We start from the raw sequence: 20,326 nt of genomic DNA, 5'->3' as shown, positions 1-20,326 counted from the left end.
CTTTCAGGAGACTTATTTTCCATTACTTTTTTTTTATTAGCAATTGTAAATTGTTTCAAGTGCTCTGGAGAAGAGCCAAGGGGCTCAGGGCAGGTTCTGTGTCTGCCTGCCTGTATTTGTTATTTTCATGTCTACAATGAGAATAACCAAAACAGGACTTGAGTAACATTTCCATTACTTGGGTCTTGCTGCATGACTTTTTAATATCGGCGTCAGGATTGTTGCCTGTTACACCTTAGTGGCACAGGCAAAGATGTGTCCCTGTAGGACATGTCCCTGTGCCGCTGTTACCTCGTGGCCAGTCGTGGCTGCAGTGACGAGCTGCAGCGACGAGGCCTGGGGTACCTTTCCCCACACCAGCAGTGCCGTGGAAGCAGGTGACTCTGCAGGGCAGGTCTGGGGATGCTGTGGAATCGCTGCCCACCTCCCACTTGAGCCATGTGTTCCTGAGCCTTTGGGCTGACTCAGAGCCACACTGCTTGGCCATGGGAGCTCTGCTCATCGCTCCTCGGGCACTCGCCCTCCCCAGCAGCACTTAGCAAGCCGTACATGACAAGAAATGCGACTTCTCTTTCCTTTTGTGGGCTGTCTGAGCAGAGCATGATTTGTGTTTTCAGTCACAGCCAGTGCTCAAAGCTGCGGTAAATGTTTCTTGTTGCTTCTACTGCTATATGGTCTGAAATCATGCTCTGTTTTCCAGCTTGTGTTACTTGGGGAAGTCCTGTGGGATCCTGTCTGTAGCCTGACCTGAACAATTCTGATTTATGGTACAATTTTGTCTTGCACCAGGAGCTACTTGCATGAAAATGTGCATCTGTATTGTGATTTGTGGACCTCAAGAGGAGTCCATGCAGGGTGTGTTAGGTCTTGGATCTTTCTCGTAGAGCAGCTCATGCTGGTTGCAAGGTAGAATGCACACGCAATGTGTATACCCTGGATGTACGGAGCTGAGTGTTGCGGTAGGGCCAGCACACTGCACTGCTGCCTGGGAGGTGTGCTTTATCCTCAGACCCCTGAGAACAAGATGGCATGAGCAGGCTCGGGCAGACTGAGTGGTGGCCTGTCTCCGCTGCCCAAAGCAGAGGGGCTGGGAGCAGGGTTGGCACATAGAATCATAGAATAGTTCGGGTTGGAAAGGACCTCAAGATCATCCAGTTCCAACCCCCTGCCATGGGCAGGGACACCTCACACTAAACCATCCCACCCAAGGCCTCATCCAACCTGTCCTTGAACACTGCCAGGGATGGAGCACTCACAACCTCCTTGGGCAACCCATTCCAGTGCCTCACCACCATAACAGGAAAGAGTTTCCTCCTTATATCCAATCTAAACTTCCCTTGTTTCAGTTTGAACCCGTTACCCCTTGTCCTGGCACTACAGTCCCTGATGAAGAGTCCCTCCCCAGCATCCCTATAGGCCCCCTTCAGGTACTGGAAGGCTGCTATGAGGTCTCCACGCAGCCTTCTCTTCTCCAGGCTGAACAGCCCCAACTTCCTCAGCCTGTCTTCATACGGGAGGTGCTCCAGCCCCTGAGCATCCTCGTGGCCTCCTCTGGACTTGTTCCAGCAGTTCCATGTCCTTTTTATGTTGAGGACACCAGAACTGCACACAATGCTCCAGGTGAGGGCTCATGAGAGCAGAGCAGAGGGGCAGGATCACCTCCTTCGCCCTGCTGGTCACGCTCCTTTTGATGCAGCCCAGGATACGGTTGGTTTCTGGGCTGCGAGCGCACACTGCAGCCGGCTCATGTTCATTTTGTCATCAACCAGCACCCCCAAGTCCTTCTCTGCAGGGCTGCTCTGAATCTCTTCTCTGCCCAACCTGCAGCTGTGCCTGGGATTGCTCCGACCCAGGTGTAGGACCTTGCACTTGTCAGTCCCCTCCATGGTTGCAGTGCCAAATGGGGCACTGATTTAATAGTGATTCTGAGCAATGGGACAGTAAAACTAGGACAGGTTTTGCCTTCTGAGGTGATAGGTTTTGAATGTATTCAGGTATACACAGGAAAAATCCTGTTCCCGAGCTCTTAGCTGTGCGTGTGATAACCCTAAAGAGAAGCGCAGCTAAGGGCAGACTCCCAGCCTAGAGCAGAGGGCTTCTGTAGAGCTTGTGGTCCTTCATGAGAATTGATGCAGTGAGGTATTATTTCCTCCATATTATTATTATGAGGGAAAGGGGGAAATAGGACAAAATTAACCAACTGTGCTTTTAGTCTGGCTCTTAAATCTGGGAGTGGTTTCAGTAGCCAGCACTGTGTCCAGCGCACGGATATTCACAAATGATGGTACTGTGAGGTACTGATGCTGGTGCCTCCAATAACACGTGTATAAACTAACAGCCTGCTTCTCTCCAAGTTGCAGTAGATTGCATGCAGCAAACTGGGGGCACGGGGGTAGAAACCTGGCCCAGAAATGTTTGATAATTCACTACTTTATGAAATCATATTTTGACTGTTGCCATGAGCACTGAGTGCATTTTGGTCGGTGCGCCACGACCCCTTGCTTATGTGCTGGGTTTGGGTGTCCTTTGAATACAAATCCTAGAGGTATAAGGATGTGTTTCTGCAACAGATTAAAGCGCGAGCTGAGCAACTCACTGTAGGGCTGCTGTGGGATTTTGGGCTAAATGTCTCGTGGGTTACTCAGTGGGTGATTATAAAATCAGGTGAGTTGAGGTTTAGCATGTGAAAGCGGAGATTTCCTTTAGCTGGCGGGCGCATCATGCGGTGCTTCTGCCAGCTGGTGTGGAATAGCCCAAGCAAGAAATTGTTACCATCAGCATTGCCTTAAGGGTAAAGCATAAGGTGAGCAAATGTGTGTCTGGCAGTGAAGGCACCTGTAGTCTGTAGTTTGGGGGGACGGATTCTCCTTCCCAGAATGTGTTCTCTCTTCTTGTAAGAGTGTTTTAAGAAACATAAAGAAAGTGCCAAGGTTGCGAAGGCTCCTTCACTGCAATCCAGGTCCTTGACAAACAAAACCATTTGTGAACGATTTCTTTTCACTTCTTTTTTTTTCTCATCAGCTTGGTCCCTCCAAAGGAGGCATGAGTCCCTTACAGAACAACTGGGGCCATTTCCAACAAGCATCTGGTTCCAGGAATGAGAAGAGTGAGAGATGACTGGCTTTTTGAAGCAGAGATTGGTTGGAATTGTTTCCGCTAGTCCTCAGTTGGCACTAGCAATTCCAACACGGTGATTCAGGAGAGACTGAATCATGAGCTTTAGCCCATCTCTGAGCAAGAACAGGTCTGTAGTTTGGTTCGGTCCCTTCAGGATGTTTCAGGGATGATTAGAAATGAAAACGCTTTCATCGATTGGCTTGGTAGGAGCAGCTTATTGCTGCCATACTCGAACATCACAAAGTAGCTGGGTGTCAGAAGCTCTGTAAAGCCACTCTTAATCGTACACTCTGCAGGGCACCTGCAGCTCTGTGCGCATCCTCTTGCCCACTCTGTTATCCAAGAAAAATTTGGAGCATTTGAAGCCATTAAAGGAATTGCCAGCCTTAATTTAGATGCAGTTTCAAAGGCAGCACATGTGCTTTAGATGATCTATGGCAGGCTTGTCCTCTAGGTTAACTCTTTGTTAAAAAGAATGTGCCTTGATAGTCTTTGTTCTCATTCCTGGTGTTAACAGCGTGGACTGCTTCTGGGATTGTGTGAGGTGGGTTCCGATGTGCAGAGAATATGTTTGCGGACAGCACAGGGCAGTGCAGTGTTTCCTTTAAGTAAAATGCAGCATAGAAAAAGATGCAAAGAACTCCATGGCCATGTGTTACTGCATAGTTAAAGGGAATGCTGTTAAATTCCTTATTTAAAACCAGTTTAAATAAAGGAAAAAAAAGTTCTAGGTAATGTGTTGTGTGCAATACTGTAGTCCTGTATTCCTGGAAACAGCAGCTGTACACTGGTTACAGATCTCAGTAACAGCGGGGTGGAAAAAAACCCTGAGGTTCTAGCTCATGAGAGCACTTCTTATGCGTGCTTACAGAGAGCGATGTCAGTTGGTTTGCTCTTCTTCTGGCTGTCAGGTAAGTTACGGGCTCCTCTGCCATGTCTTGAACAAAACAATAGCAAAGTGGGTGGGAAAAGTCACTGAAGCTTTGCCTTGAACTTGTGTTTAGAGTTCACCATATATGTTGTAAGGAACAAGCAGTTTGCTCTCACTTGACTGTGACTTCATCCAGAGCAGGGCTGAGTCATGTGCCTGTAGTACAGCTCTCTCCAGAGGTTTGTGTTGGCAACGTTTGTGCAGTTTCAGAGCAGCTGAGAGCATAAAATTCCCTCCTCCTTATCCCCCCAAATCCACCCTCCTCTTGAAGTGCAGCCTGCAAGCAGTGCGGATTGCAGTATCCCCACAGTCGGCATAAAAATGATGAAGAGGAAACCCTCAAATAAGTACACGAAGTAGCAAAATCCTTAAAGGCAGTCAGAGGACTTGTCTACACTCGGAGAAGTGATCTAAAGTTGAGAAATTTGAATTCAGACACCCAAAATACCTGCTTTCCTGGTTGAAGCCTTCATTGTAATGTAATCAGTGTTGCTTTAGCTAGGAGAGAGTCTTTGTGCAAGAGCTGCAAATGTATTGTTCAGATCCCTAAATTCATGCTTCCTGTTTGCCTTAACATTCCGGGCTGCTCTTCCTTCTTGCCTGGCGGGCACACATCTGACAGGATCCCTTAGCTGTCCGTCTGCTATTTCAGCACAGTGGGCTGTGGGACTTGGGCGCTGCTGAGCAGAAGTCCTGCACAAACCTACAGTGCTGTGCTGTGTCTCCTCTGACCGCTGCTGGAACCGATAGACTGTGTTTCAGGCCAGAGGCAGCTCTTTGTGTACGTGCCCTTTCTGCCTCTCTGCAGCCTTCAGTATGTCAAGTCTGGGCTTCCTGAATCCTTCCTTTATTCACCCCCTTCCCTCTCACCCAGGCACCATCTGTGAGTGCTCAGGTTCTCCACTCCCCATCCTGTTACAGACTGTAACCTTCCGCCAGCACCGCTTCAGACATTGATGGTAGGCTGCAGAAGAGCGGTAGCGTCTGTGCTGGGGCTCCTGCACAGCCTGGCTGGCGGTGCCTGCCCTTCAGCTGCATCCCTGGAGAGCCCCTGCTCTGCCAGGCTTCCTTCCCTCTCCCGAGCTGGGCTCTGCTGTGTTTAGATGCAACCGATGGGCAGCCCCTAGAGCAGTCACATTTTAATTGTGCCTTTGGCCGTGTGCCCTGCGGAGGGGACTGGAAGCTTTCTGAGTTTCCTTTGATAGTCTTCCAAGATTAAATCACAGAAGAGGGAGGCTGGGAGCACGGTGGAGGCCTGGGGACATATGAGGAGTCTGTCAGAAGCTGCAGCTGGGAGGATGCTGCAGGGGCCTCTCCAAAGCAGCGCAGCCTCGCCAGCTTGAAGGGGACGAGAGGGGATGCCCTTTATCAAAATGCCAGCAGCCTGCTGACGGTGCTCCGCAGAAGGGCTGGGATGCGGCTGCTCTGGGCTCCCAGGGAACAGCGTGCTTTGGAAATGCTCAGCACTGCCCGTGAAAAATCAGGAAAGGAAGTTTGAAAGGGAAGGAAAGAAAAGAGAGTGAAGGCTGAGGAAAATGTGTGGTGAAAACACTCTGTTTAACCCCATCCGTCTCCCAGCAGTGCTGACAGGTAACAAGGTGGAAGTCTAAAGGTACCCCCAAGTTGTCTCAAAAGCCAGAATATTTTTCAATTTAAAAATTTAAACCTCTTCTGTTTGTAAGACTCCTTTCAGTCCTTAATTGGAAATAGCTGCTGGGTAAAGGGAATGCTACCTAAGTTAAAAATAGGTCTAGAACTGGCCTGACAACCAAAACCATGCTAGTGCTAGCATTCGCATTTCCTTTTGTCAAATGACCTATAAATATTATTACATAATAATAGAAATGTTGTTAAATTCAGGTTTGTGATCGTTTTATCCTGGTAGAAACTGCAGGAAAATGAGCAAATTACCTTCTCCACTCTGCGGTCTGCAGTAGATTTGTTTCCCTCTCCATAGGCATGTTATACTAACCTAATTTAGGATGAGCCCAGGCACAGCTGAAATAGCAAGATTATCTCAGCTGCAGACATGTCATGTGTAAAGTGATGCATGCATCCGGAGCACAGGGCTTTATCACAAAGTGTCACGGGTGCTCAGCTCTTCCAGGCCACGCCATGGTTCCTTCCATGACAGCCTCCGCTCCCATCGCCGCCACCCCGGCACAGCTCTCTGCTTATCAGGCAGGCTGTGCTGCCAAATGCGAATGAATCTCAGGAGGGGGGACAATAACAGCATCTGAGACTCCAAATTAAGAACTGCCTTTCTATTAATATCGTTGAAATGTAATCCACCACCTACAACTTGTAAAGGAACCTTAGCTCCAGCAATTATAAATACTTGGAATGATTGATGTCCCCTGTAATATCTGTGCCTGCAGAAGCTTTGTTTCCAGTGTAAAAAATAGAAAATAGATTAAAATCCTCCAGTTCTTTTCTGGCCGTTATCTCCCTCCCTGCTCCCTACCCCCATTTTTATGTATTTTTATGTTATTTTAAGAATCCTTAGCTACTCTCCATCACATTGGCAGCGGTTGCTCTGGTTTCTCTTAGAAATCAAACACTTTGGGGAAAATCCTGTTATTATTACTAAAACATGTGGTCTGTGCTTGGCAGTGGCCAAGGTGGGGGCTCTGACAATGGGCTGGTGAATTCTGCCCCTGTGTTTTTGCAGTGTTGATTCTTCCAGTCAGCTGTGCTGCCCTGCACAGCTCAGCCTCGGCTCTGTTGCGTCCTGTGCCAGCAGGACACAAGCGCGTGTCTGTCTCAGCTGCTCCAGGTTGCTTGGTGCAAACTCACCTGCTTCAGCAGCTCCAGGCAGCGCTCCACGGCAGAGCTGCTGCGCTGGTGCTTTGAGCTGGGCAGCAGTGACCCGACAGCGAGGTGGGGATAGGTCAGAGCTGGTATCATAGAACTGTAGAATGGTTGTGGTTGGAAGGGCCCTTAAAGCTCATCCAGTTCCAACCCCTGCCCGTGGCAGGGGCACCTTCCACTGGAGCAGCTTGCTCCAAGCCCCTGTGTCCAACCTGGGCCTTGAATCATTTTTGAATTAGTGATTGTATTAAAGATTTCTCCTAAAAAGTACGGAAAAACACTGGCTGGATGGCAGAGCCCAGAGACTAGTGGTGAGTGGTGTCACATCTAGCTGGCGATCGGTCACCAGTGGTGTCCCTCAGGGCTCAGTGTTAGGGCCAGTGCTGTTCAATGTCTTCACTGATGATCTGGATGAAGGGATTGAGTGCACTTTCAGTGAATGTGTGGATGACACCGAGTTCGCTGGGAGCGTTGATGTGCTGCAGGGCAGCAGGCTCCGCAGAGGGATCTGGGCAGGCTGGATCTATGGGCTGTGGCCAATGGGATGAGGTTCAATCAGGCAAAGTGTCAGGTCCTGCACTTGGGCCACAACAACCCCGTGCAACGCTCCAGGCTTGGGGAAGAGCGGCTGGAAACTGCCCATGGGAAAGGAGCTGGGGGTGCTGATTGATGGAGCTGAACATGAGCAGCTTGTGCCCAGGCAGCCAAGAGGCCACCAGCGTCCTGGCCGGGATCAGCACCAGTGCAGCAGCAGGGCCAGGGCAGGGATTGTGCCCCTGCACTGGGCACTGGTGAGGCTGCACCTCGATTCCTGGGTTCAGCTCTGGGCCCTCACTGCAAGAGAGACATTGAGGGGCTGGAGCGGGGCCAGAGAATGGAATGGAGCTGGTGCAGGGCCTGGAGCCCAAGTGTGATGGGGAATGGCTGAGGGACCTGGGGGGTTCAGATGGAGAAGAGAAGGCTCAGGGGGGACCTGATGGCTCCCTACAAGTGCCTGACAGGAGGATGGAGCCAGGAGGGGCTGGGCTCTGCTCCCAAGGAACAAGGGATGGGACAAGAGGAACCGGCCTCAAGCTGCACCAGGGCAGGTTTAGAATGAATATTAGGAACAATTTCTCCCCAAAAGGAAGGCAGGGGGAAAGGATGACCTAAGAACAATGCAATTTTCTCAAGCAGGGGCAGCACTTCATGATGTGCCTACTAATACATCCACTGAAAATAAAACAGTCTCTCAGTGTGCTTGGGAGATGTAGTGATGCTGGGTTTGGAAAAGCCAATGTACTGAAGTGGGAAGAAGGCAGAACTTCTCCTTGCACCTTCCTGTTGTAAGTTGTCAGGACAAAGTCAGCTTGTAGTATACGAAGCATTAGCAGGGCAGTGTTGTGGATCCAGGCACAGCAGTGCTGAGAGCTGTGCTATAGGTACCTGCAGGCAGGGCAGATGTGATAAAGCTGTGATACAGGGGATATAATGGGAGGGAAAGAATTGCCGAACTATCTCTGTCTGGGGAGCTCTGCCTCATAAGGAGCATGGAACCTTGCACATTGTGACTGGGTGGATCCAGTGATGTCCTGTGAATGGAATCTGTTGTTTTATTTCAAGGGGAAGAGATAGCTGAAGTTTTCCTTGTTCCGCCCAAGGAGGAATACCAAACCAGCCAGGCAGCAACTGCCTCCCAGCAGCCCGTGTTACCAGCCCAAGTCCCTGCACTGCCTGGGATTTGTTGGCCAAACATGCGAGTGTGGGAGGAGATTGTTGCTGGCATCGTTATAATAGATTATGATTGATGTACAAAATGGAAAATCCATGTCAAACACAGACACGATGCCAACTGGCTCCTACAGTGCTGGGGCTCATCCTGACTTGTCAGACAGTGAAAGCAAATAAGGCTTCAAAAAGGTGAAGTCATTTGATATGCTAATCTGTGCCTTGTTCCAGGCATGGTGATGCCACTGTCAGCAAAGGAGAAGTAAACAGCTAAGACAAAAGAACCTACTGTCTTAATGCTGCTGGAAGAGTTCCTGCATTCCTGAATAAGGTTTTTCTTAATGGTAAGAAATAGTCGATCAGCCAGTTTCCTCTTTGATACTGGGTTACCTCTCAGTAATCTTATTACACAGGAGCTGTTTTTAGAAAAGGCAGCCCATCAGGAGGGACAGAATTAGCTGTAGGGTTTGATTAATCACCAGCTCTTCACATCTGTGTATGTTCAGACGCCATCAGCCATTAGCCAATGCTGTTAGTACCCATGCTTAGTCAATGGCATTGTTCTCCCTGCCTTCCTGAAGGGTTGCAGGCTGCTGTTGGGTTTAAGCACACCTCTCAAACAGCATTTCAGGGGCAATCCCTTCTGTGTATTCACACAGAGTAAATAGCCTTTATTTACATGTGGGATTTAATCCTAGAGCTGAAATACTCATGTTGACTCATTATGTGATATGCAGGGTTCAGCTTTTTCTGGATGTATGTTATTTTGTCTTTGCAGGCTCTCTGTCAGTTCTATATTCCAAATTCAGGCCTGCCATTCCCTGCAGAATTAATGCTTGCTTAGTGGAGGGCTACCTTGATTCATTCAGGTCTTTGGGGGAATTACTGGACAAATTCAGCTCATGAGGATAGGAGCTGAAATACTCTCTACAATATTTCATAAATAGTCTCCTTTTAATTGGAGATGCTACAGCAATGATTGAAAAAACACAATCAAGCTATGTACAAACCACTCCACAGCATCACACTTCCATCCTGTAATGCTCTCTCATGTTGCTTCAGTCCATTTGGTCACTGGCTGGGCACAAATTTTAGACTTGTGGATGAAGAAGGTGGTTAAAAGACTGTTTTCTTGTAGATCTCACCTACTTCAATCTACCTTTAGAGAGAGATAAAAATACTGTTCCTGCAGATGCTGGTAATATCGAAATATTGCAGCTGAAGGTGACGCAAGGCATCTATAATCTAAATACATCCATTACATTGAGGCCTTGAGTATGAGTTCAAAGAGATGTAGTTGGCACAACTGAGTATGCTGTTTTGTACCTTTATAGGACACAGAGAGCAAACTACTGGTTTTATAGTCTCTATATAATGGCTTAATTTTGCTCAATGAAATATTTCAAGTGTACACAGTACAAAAATCAGGGTATCTGTCCTGTAGGCACTTCCTCTTTCACGTCTGCAAGTTAAGTAAGGTAATGGACAGAGCTCAGCTGGTCTGCCTGACCTTACGTAGCTTTGTCCATCACTGGAATGTATTTCAGTGGTTAAGTTAAGCACAGATGTACAAATGTTCTAATGTCATTTTTCTGCATTGAGGCTTCTGATTTAAAATGTGCTGTGGGACTTGTCCTGACTGGTTTTTAGGAGCCATCACAAGCTTGCTCCAGGAACAGTTGTCAGAAACCCCCTGAAACAGAGTGTGTTCCAGGACAGTAGTAGCAAGTCCCAAGGTCCTAGATAAAACGGTCTTGTACAAAATGGAGTTGTGCAGCAGAAAGCAAACATTAATCATACAAGTGTCCTGTTTTGTGGAGAAGTAGCACGAACTTAATTTCTTGCTTAATGAAGTTTTATAGCGTAAACACATATCCAGTGTCTTTGATCCAGAAGAGCCCATGACCATCATGCTGTTGACCTCTGTGTAGAGAAGAGAGTGTGGTCTGGTGGGCTGGGCAAAGGCTTGGGAAGGAGTTCTAATCTGTTGTAGCAACAGCGCTAGCTTTCAGGGTGGTCTGGGAGGAACCAGGGCAGAATTTAAAGGGCTCGTCCTTCAGTTAAAAAGGTCAACAAGAATTAAAACAACAATAATAATACTTTTGTTCAAGGTTGATTCTATGGGCGTGTGTGTTGAGGCTTAAATTCTATTTGGATTTTTGGCAGTAAATGCTACGTGTTTAAACTTACTCAGCACAGTAAGAGAATTCCATGCACGTAATGAATAAGTTGGGGTTTGTTGTTTTGTTTTGTTTTCATCAGATCTTGCTATCTTATTTTGGATGTAATTTATAGGCTGTCATAGATGATACTCACTGTTGCAAGTCATAACTTCATCTGTGTTCAAATACGGCTTTGGAAAATGACTCATTACTTCTTTTGGCACTAAAAAGTTTATTACAGTACACAAGAACTTTGCCAACAGTCGAGAGTTTATGCAGCCTAAGCCATTTGATTTCGTGTGTATTTGGTAAGCATCTACAGCTCTCCTAAGTGATTTTCTGGGGCTGTGTTACCAGACTTTTGAAGCAAAATAAATCAGAGTGCTGCATAGGTAGGTTTTTCTTACTTGACAACTTGGAGCAATATTATATGCAGTTTTCTGAACAGCCTCTAATAATCTCTGCTGGCTTGCAAATAATGTAAACAGTGAGTCTTGTAAATCATGAAGAAAGAAGTAACCCGAGACTTCAGATGAGAAAGCTGCTTCTCGCTGAGTTCATTTGAGTGGAGGTCGGAGGAATCACTTGGAAATCGTGAATCAGTGCTTGGCTGCTGCCTGGACTTGGACTAACTTGGTCGTGAGCTGCTAAACTTGTTCCTTGAGTGGCTTGGAATCTTTTTCACTTTGCAAACACTTTGGAGAAGGTCATGAAGGGAGATGGCAGTGCCATGTGGAATCTGATGTGGAAATACTGCATTTCGGTCAGGACAATCAGGTACAGTACGAACAGAGAAAACTGTAGCTTGTGGTAAGTCTGCAAACGGCGTGCGTCTGTGTGGCTGCTCGTGCTCTCACCCTGCAGAGTTAACTCTAAGTAGTCTGAGATGATTATTAGACTAGATTCTTACTTGTCCTTATGCTAAAGCTGTGAAAAGAAAAATACTGGGTTATTGCAAAAGGTCTTCAAGGAAGGTGGAGTTCCTGTGATTTCACTGTCGTGGAAATACCGGTCTCATTTCCAAGCAGGTGAAAGTTGGAATAGGCAAGAAACCTTCTTTTCATGAATACTTGCCTGTCATAGCCTTCTACTTATTGTAGCTCCCAAATCCAGAGATACATCATTTGCTTCAGACAAAGGGGAAGGAAGAGGTGGGGGGGTGGAAAGGAGGTGGCTTCACGGCAGAATCAATCTGTGAAGTTTCAGATGCCTCTCAGGGAGTGCAGTGCCACAGCCCTACCTGTGTGCCTGCGGAGACAGCCCAGCGGAGCTGACTGGTGACCGGCTGCGGGTGTCACTGGGCACATTCTTGGAGCGGTTGGTGTTTGACATGCTGCGCGCTCCCTGCCAAGAGCGGTCCCTGTGGATTCCAGGGGAGCTTATTCCAGGAATGGAGCTATGAAGTGAGGCGCTCGGTGATTGTGCTCTCTCACAGCAATCTGGGCTGTAAAAGTAGCCAGCTGTTTTCATGCTATGCTTTCTTCATGGGACATGGTTCTCTGGTTTGAATGGTACGTTTTGTCATGCAAGCTCCCCTTGAGAAATCACATAATTAACTCATTACTGCATTTCACACTGCAGAGTTATTCTGTGCTGAGCAAATAGTTGAGAGCGCCTGAATTCCTGCATGAACTTTCCTTACAACCAGAATGAGACTGCGGAGAGCTTTTTATCATCAGGGTACCGAAATAAAGCTGAAAAGTCCCTTGGTTCCCAGCAGACAGTGAGTCAATATAATAGAAACTGGGAATAATCCCTGAGAGAGGATTCAATTAAGATAAAAGTAATTTTATTTATGATGCTGGCTTAGAACCAGAAGCAGAGTGAAAGCCTGAAACAAACCGGATCAGTGCTTAAATCCAGAGAAACAGTCTTTGCAGCACAGATGTTCATCCTGCCCCACTGGAAATGCCTGAGAAAAGTCCTGTGCAGATCTCCTGAGTTGCAGAGGTGTTCCTGCTAAGACTGAGCTCCCGAGGTTCCTCAGAGCACTTGGGTCAGATGTGGCTGTTTCTCTGAAGTTTAGCATGCACGCTGAGCTTACCTATAAACAGGCGTTTCTGTCTTTATCAGCGACCTTCCTGATGCTCAGAATATATAGGCTGAATATTAGCTTAATAGCTTACAGCAGGGCTTATTTATAGAGCAGCTCACTGGCTGTCACAGCTACCACAATACAGAGTAACTCAGCACTCTGAGTATTTCCAGTTAATACTTTTTAGTTGTTTTAACAGATCCTCTTTTCTGTGGCAGCAACACCAATGAGTCTGAGAGCATGAGGATAATTTCTCCTTTTGTGGAAAAAGATCTCTACCCCTTGATATCCTTTGCAAATCCTGAAACCTTCCCCGTGTTTTTGGAAGGCTTTGGAAACCATTGTGGCTCGCATTCCTACCCATCAAGTATGAGGTTGTACCAGTCTTCCTTCCTCTCTGCCTTTTCCCATTTCCAAGCAGCCCCGCTGGAGGTTTGTCACCCTCAGTGTGTTCTATACCAGTGAAGTGAGCTTGGTTTTTCCCCCTCCGCACGCACTCTGCCTGGTAAAAGCAGTTCTACCCACCCCTGGTGCTGCCGCACTGAGCAGCAGCGTGTTGCACTGACTACACTGGGCCAGTTGTACTACAGCGCCTTCCGTATGCACCCGGCCTGAAAGAGGGGTTTTGTGCCTTGCTGGGAAGGCAGTCCCACTGCGAAAGCAAAATTATTATTAGCTGGGCTTTGGGGTTGGTCTTGTTTCCATTGGGCTCCAGTGCCTTAAAAGAAATATCTGACTGAGTCTTTGTTGTCTGTTTTGATTAGACTTTGTGGCTGCGGGGCAGAGAGCTCATCTGCATCCATGTATATGTGCTTAAGTTCACATGACTAGACCTTAAAATCATAGGGTCGTGCCTGTTGGCAAGGTGAGATACGTGTATAGTACTAGAAGAAAATGCAGCGGTTTGTTTTTTGCATCGGGGAGCCTTGCGTAATGCTGGAATAAGCTTAGGGGAGAGCAGGATGTTGTTATGTGGAAATACACCGCACTAAATGATGGGGTTTTATTTCTGTGGTGTGCTGGCCTGCTTCTGGGGCAAAATTGCAAAAAGTTATAAAGATGAAGGGATTTCACCAGTGTGCCAGAGCTGAGCTTGTGGCTCTTACCATGAAACTCCTTCCTCCCAAAGAGCTCGGTTTGCTGAGCCCGTGTGCAGCCTATGGTATTGCCAGGTTAGCTCTCAAGGCACGCCGGTGCAGCAGGCTCTGCTGCACCCCGAAACATGAAACAAGCAGGGGGGTGATCCCCGAGCCTGGGTCCGTGCTGCCTGGAGCTGGTGTTCGCAGGTGTCCAGGCAGAGAGTTGCCATTCCCACCCAATTTGCACCGTTTCCACCTTATGGGATGCGGGATCGTTATCCCCCTCCCTGGCCGGGCTGGAATTCCCGAGGCCAGCAGTGACTGGTGCCACACCTGGTATTTTTGGCTGTCCGTGGTGCCAGCAGTCACTACCCGCACAGCAGGCGCTGAGGGTTGCTGCCCAGAGCTCTGCGAGTTGTCTCCGTTAGTTCCGTAGAGGGAATAGCGGTGTTTGTCACCAGCACTGTTGGTGGGTGGGAGTCAGAGTGGCGTCACTGGCTGTGCTGTTACAGCAGCCTCTGCCCCAGTCACTTGTCCTCCTCACTGACCCCATTGCTCGGCCCAGTGTGTGTGCACAGGGCGGACAGTGCCCTTCCCACTCCTCTGAAGTTCACTGTGAGGGAATATAGCACTAAATAACAGCGCTTTCCTCTGCTGGCGAAGCTCTGCTTGTGTTTGCAGGTGGGTCACTGTCCCAAAATCAGAGTTGGCAAAGCATAAAAGCAAAGCTGGGGTTAATGCATCAGAAGTCATGTACGTCTGTTAGAGTTACATTTTAGTAACCTGTTGTGGATGGGGGATAGGCAAACACACAATTAAGAAGCGGTCAACATATTCAGATTAACTACTGTATCTATAGGGCTGTCAGTATTAAACCAGAGGGACGTGTTACATGGAGACAGGGAGTGGGTCAGCTGTGTGTGGAATGACTCGTTCCTTTGGAAATGTGCTCTCTGCCAGCCAGGCTGTGAGGATGGGGTCAGTGGTTAGAGGAGCAGACTGGAGCTATCTGAATCAGCACATCCACAGCCCACAGAGAATAAATTGAAGGGTTGGTCGTAATGTAACGCATAGTTTTCAGCTTGCATCTTCAAGTTCCATTTGCAAGTAATGGAGGAAAACAGTCACTAGTTAGTCCTTAGTGCTCTACACATCTGGAAAAAAGTAAGAATTAGTCCTCAGTATGAGTTGTCATGGAGTTCCTTCACTTATTTTCCTTCTGCTACAAACATTTTCCATCTCGGTTCAGTCATACTTTGTTTTTAGTTGTCTGCTTTGGTTTTTTTTCTGAAGACTGGCTGAGCAGTGCTGTGTTTTCATCAAGGGAAAATAACACCCTGACAAGTGAAAGGGTCTCACTTGGGCTGTGATCGCAGCTTGCGCAGCAGCAGCAGCTACTGTAGCTGTGTAAGAAACGGGCAGTCATGGAAGTCCAAAGCACATAGAGGCAGTTTGGTTTATCCTGTGTAGGGGATTATTCAGGAGTGTTCTGAGCATCCACCCTGCATCGTGAAAGCTCAGAGTACTCTGAATAATGCATTAGGCAAGGGTCAGTGTAAAGGGGTGATACAGTGGCTGTGTTAGTTCACAGTTTATGTTCAGAAATGGTGTTGCTCTGCATGTTATCGCAGCTCCTTGCTCCTACTTCCAGCCTGTCCATGCACAGCGTGGGCACTGTACAGCCAGGCAGGAAAGTCAGCAGGAATAAAAGGAGTGGGTTTCCATCTGGTGCATGCAGGGGTAGGGCTCTCCACAAGGCCCCACAAAAAGCTGGGCAGGGGAGTATAACAAACTGTTGTGGGAGAGCAGGGGAACATGATGCTCACACAGCTCAGGTGGTACTTCACCTGATGGAGATACTATAGGCTGAAGAGACAGGAGGCTAGAGGTCGTTTGCTCTGTACTGCATTGGCAAGTATCAGCAGCATTCTTCTCTTGTAGCTATTCAACTGTCACATGTTTCCATAATGGAGTATATAACCATCTATTTAATTTATGCATTTCAGTTTTAATCTGAAATGGAGACTAGAACATCCAGCTCAGACATTCCTCCTGACACCTACAGGGTTAATGGCTGGGAAACTTATCTCGGAAAAAGAGAATATATGTTATGTACAGCACCAAGCAATAGAGTTGGCACCTTTCAGGCATTGACAGTGTGATTTTCCTATAGCTATTTTAGGGCTTTAACACTAACAAGAATTACTGAAAATTCCCTTTGAAGATTTAAAAAACCCCTCAAAACTTCCATTTTTAACCCCTGTATCTCCAGAATGCATTTATTTGTGTATTCAGTTCCTATGCAGGTTTCCTTGTCTTCTGCAAAATGCTGCACTTGAGAAGCTACAAGGCAAAACTGAATGCAAGTCATCGTTGGTAGCCTGGATGCTTTAATCTTCATATGGCTTTCCATAGCCATTCATCTTGTATTTTAATGTAGTGCAGTTGTAATTATCCCAGTGCAACCTTTCCTTTGGGTTGAAAGATCTCTTCAGCATGACAGTGCCAAAAGCCACACAGCACTTAATGAATTTTTGATAAGTTCTTGATGCCAGTATAGCAAATCATCATGAGGTTAGGATGAAGCTGGTATCTGCAGAATCCTGTGTTCTGAGCGTGTGAATGTGTCCTGTGCATTTTGCATACTAAAATACACGATTTGGGTAAAGTGCGCAGTGTTTGCTGGTCATCTCTGGTCTGTGCATAGGAATCTGGGGAGGATACCGCAATGGCAGTAATTCCCCTGAGCTCATTTCCTCTGCCTGAAGCAGACCTGTTCCGGGGGGGAATTACATGTTGCTTTGGTTTTGGTTGGATTGGTGGGGTTTTTTTTCACTCATTCACAACTGTCTTTAAGTGTTGCTTCTGCTCAGCTGGGGTGTATCTGTGTTCACACTAGATTGTGTCAGTCTGATGGTTCATGTGAATTAGTGGTTAGGTTCAGGGAGGGCACCGTGAGCTTCAACAAGTTATGGGTCACAGATCCGTTAGAGCGGAGAACTGGAACCTTGTCAGCTCCTTTTGCTTTCTTTGCTATGAGCGCTCATTAAAATGCTCCTATTCAGTATTTTCTTGGGCTCTTTTTGTCTTGTACTGTGCTTTGTCTTTGTGCACCGCTTGCTGTATTATTGCCAAAAGCTAAAAATGGATAGGCAGGGGCTGTTAGGGACTGTAGGTGGTTTCGGTTCGATCCTTGCTTGAGTTTTAGTGTAAAAAGTACAACAGCAGTTGCAATATTTGCATAAAATGAAGCCTTGCTTCACATAGAAAAGGCAGAGGTGTGGCTCAGCTCCCTTGGCAGTGCACGGAAGTGTCAGTCCTGTGTTCCTGTGCAAACAGTCCAAGTGCCTCATGAGCTTAGACTGTGTGGGTTTTAAGAAGGCTCACATCGCTGCAGAGCATGGCAGGGATGCACCAGTGTGAGGTCTGAAGGCTGGTTTTAGTCACTGCCCACATCAGGTTTAGTCTGAAAGTTTTGTTCATTTATTTAAGGCTGTTCCAGTATAAAAGGATCTGAAGCCAGCTTCGCTACTGTGCTAAAAATGGAATCCACTTCTAGCCCTCTTTGGAGTGTTCATGTCTTTGCATTAAAATAGTTGTGTCAGTTTAGCTCAAACCTTTAGTTTGGGCTAAAAGCAGCCCTGGATTTGTGCTATGCTGGAGCTCTGTCCTTTCCCAACACAGGCTATAAGGATATGCAGTGAAACCCTAGAAGTCAGAAACCCAATCCAGGGCAGTCCGGAGGAGTTAACGGACTGTTTCATTATTTATCTACACAGACCTTTCACAAGAGCTTGTTGGTGCAGAACCACAGGGCACCGAGCTGGTAAAGGTGTCTGTCCGGTGAGGGAGGAGCACAAATCTATTTAAGGTAGCTTGTTGTATTTTAATGCTTGCTGTAAGTGATGCATATGGCAAAAATGTGCACGGCAACTTTTGGAACAGAGCTAGTATTTGAGGGTTATAGTGTTTCCACTGCCAGTCCTATTGCTGGCCGTCTTCTCAGACCTACCTAGAAACTAGCATTTAAGGCTCCTTTTGGAAGAGTACCACTTGTGTTGTTGCCTTGAGGTTACTCAACTGTTTGGTTCGTAGTGGTTGGTTTTTTGAGAACTCCTGAAGCAGCCTTTCAGCCTGTGTCTATCTGCTCTGAGCATACAGACAAGAAACGAATTATATGGAAGTGTTACCTGCTCTTCAGTTTGAACAGAATTACCTTCCGCTGGACTGTAAAGCACAGTAGGCAGAGAGGAAGTCAAGCTCTGAGCCTCTGGTTTTAACAGGATCATGCATTTTCCAGAAGGAGTTTTAGTAATTGGTGAGTACTGATCGATTTAATGCTTATGAACCATGTGATTGACACCCATGGATACTGGGAAGTGATCATGGTATGAAAAGCATGGTATGTGAAATGGTTTTAATGAGAAAGACTTCTGCTTAAATGTCTGATAAAGGTTTTATTCCTTTTCTAATAGGCATTCATTTTGCTATGCAAATGTAATGTCTAATTCTTGGTATGTTTTGGCTGTTTTCCATGCAATATCTGCCTATTAATTGCTTTTTTCTGACAATAATCGTAAAACCAGCAAAAATTTGTGCTGTAAGCAGTGACCTGCACTCAGCCAGCTTTTAGCAGGAGACAAATTCATTCGTGTAATTAAGTGCCTGACAGGTATCAAGTGACTGAAGTGTTTGAAGTGTTGTTAGGTTGTTGGGGTGTTTCTGTACTCCCCACTGGTGGGGGCTGGCAGAACAGCACAGTGAGCGGAGTTCAGGGTCTCCTGACGACTGCAGTGACAGCCAGATAAATGAAATACATATGTATGTGATGAGCTTTGATGTTTTACTTCAGCCCCTCTGACCGGTTACTGAAACTTAAGGAGCTTTATGAGTAAAAGGGAGGGGAGGCAAGGCAGGGTTGCCTGCCCTGCTGCACTCACAGAATGTTTCCGTGCTGAGCATCCTGAGGTGCAAACCTGCGTGCTGCAGACTGACAGATTCAGCATTAAAGGTGCTCCTATGTCAGTCACACCTGCACTCATTGCCTGCAAGAGTCTCAGCCACATGCATGGCACTCAGTGAGTTCTCATTAGTTTGTCGTATCAGAGCGATGAGTAGTAGTCTTTCCTAGCATCAGGGGGCCACTTTCATGGTCTAATGGGGCCTGCTTCGTACAGGGAGTATCACTGTGACTGCGAATTACACAGGGGAATTGCGACCCCCATGTGAAGCAGTCTGGCTCAGCTCTCCTGAAGGTTACTTATTTTCACATAAATTGGTTCTTTAATGTGGAATCCTTCTTGGATGCACTTGTTTCCCACATCATCTTGAGGACCAGGTTATGTTCACAGCCACAGCTCTGCCACCTCTTGCTTTCCCGGGTATGACTTTGCATTTTTCAGGTATTAAGAAATAGAATCCCAGACTGGTTTGGTTGGAAGGGCCCTTAAAGCTCATCCAGCTCCAACCTCTGCCACGGGCAGGGACCCTTTCCACTGGAGCAGCTTGCTCCAAGCCCCTGTGTCCAACCTGGCCTTGAGCACTGCCAGGGATGGGGCAGCCACAGCTTCTCTGGGCACCCTGTGCCAGCGCCTCAGCACCCTCATAGGGAAGAGCTTCTGCCTAAGAGCTCAGCTCAGTCTCCCCTTGGGCAGGTTCAAGCCATTCCCCTTGGCCTGTCCCTGCAGGCCCTTGTCCAAAGCCACTCTCCAGATTTCTTGTCAGCCCCTTTGGGTATTGGAAGACTGTTGTACGCATCCTGGTAGAAGCATCTGATCACTTCTAACGTGCTGAATGAAGGCAGCCGCTGTGCCCAGGCAGTACCAGTGGTAGCTGTTCTGTGTGGTCTGCCTGTTGGCAGCACGTTGTACGTGAAGCAAGGCTCGTGTGACAGCTTGGTTGTTGGGGTACCCGTGCTGCTGCCCGTGCTCCATCCTGCAGTTAGCATTAGCTGTGGATGCTGCCACTTCCTCGACAAGGAGCGTTCTGCTTGACCTTCGGCAGGGGTCTGCCAGGACTGATTCCCTGCAGCCTGTGTGCTTTTTGTGTTCCAACAGGAGAGATTTCCAGAAATGTATGCAGGTTGTGATAGCTCTGTCAGAAGGGTGCAATACAAAGCCAGTGCAGGCTGGTGCAAAGGGAAATATGACCTTTGTGTTGCTTGGGAGCCTTCAGAATGAATTATGAGTTTCTAGAGAACACTTTTTTCCTATTAAAAGGACAGTGTGGTTGCAGTCTCATCTGTTGCTCACAGGTCTTGGAAGAGGATCTCTTTGGCTCCAGTTTTCTGGATGCTTGTTCCACCCCTGACTTTTAAGTGACTCCCTGGCTATTGCTCCTCTCTCAGGCGCTGGCAGGGGCCTGTGCTCAGCCCTTCCCACTGAGAAGGTGTTTGGTGATCACCTTTCAGCTGGGACCTGCTCCCCGGGCCCTGGCTGCTGCAGCTCTGGGTTGCAGCATCCTGGCAAGTGCAGAGAAAGCCGTG

The 20,326-nt window shown here is 47.5% G+C and overlaps 1 protein-coding gene across 7 annotated transcripts in view; it reads left to right on the top strand.

Annotated features, from left to right (window-relative positions):
* Positions 1-20,326, top strand: part of IQSEC1 (IQ motif and Sec7 domain ArfGEF 1) — a 337,900-nt gene that overhangs the window by 181,842 nt on the left and 135,732 nt on the right. Inside the window, exon 1 of one of the 7 annotated variants that reach the window (XM_065687873.1) lies at positions 11,484-11,505. The exons of the other annotated variants lie outside the window; for them this stretch is intronic. The gene's annotated coding sequence lies outside the window, so the exon portion shown is untranslated. Of the gene's footprint in view, positions 1-11,483; positions 11,506-20,326 lie in introns of those variants that run through there. 7 annotated transcript variants of the gene reach the window in all.

Source organism: Lathamus discolor, chromosome 7 (genome assembly GCF_037157495.1).
Source record: "Lathamus discolor isolate bLatDis1 chromosome 7, bLatDis1.hap1, whole genome shotgun sequence".
NCBI lineage: Eukaryota > Metazoa > Chordata > Aves > Psittaciformes > Psittacidae > Lathamus > Lathamus discolor.
Note: the sequence above shows the minus strand (reverse complement) of the source record. Positions and strands in the feature narration are given on the sequence as shown.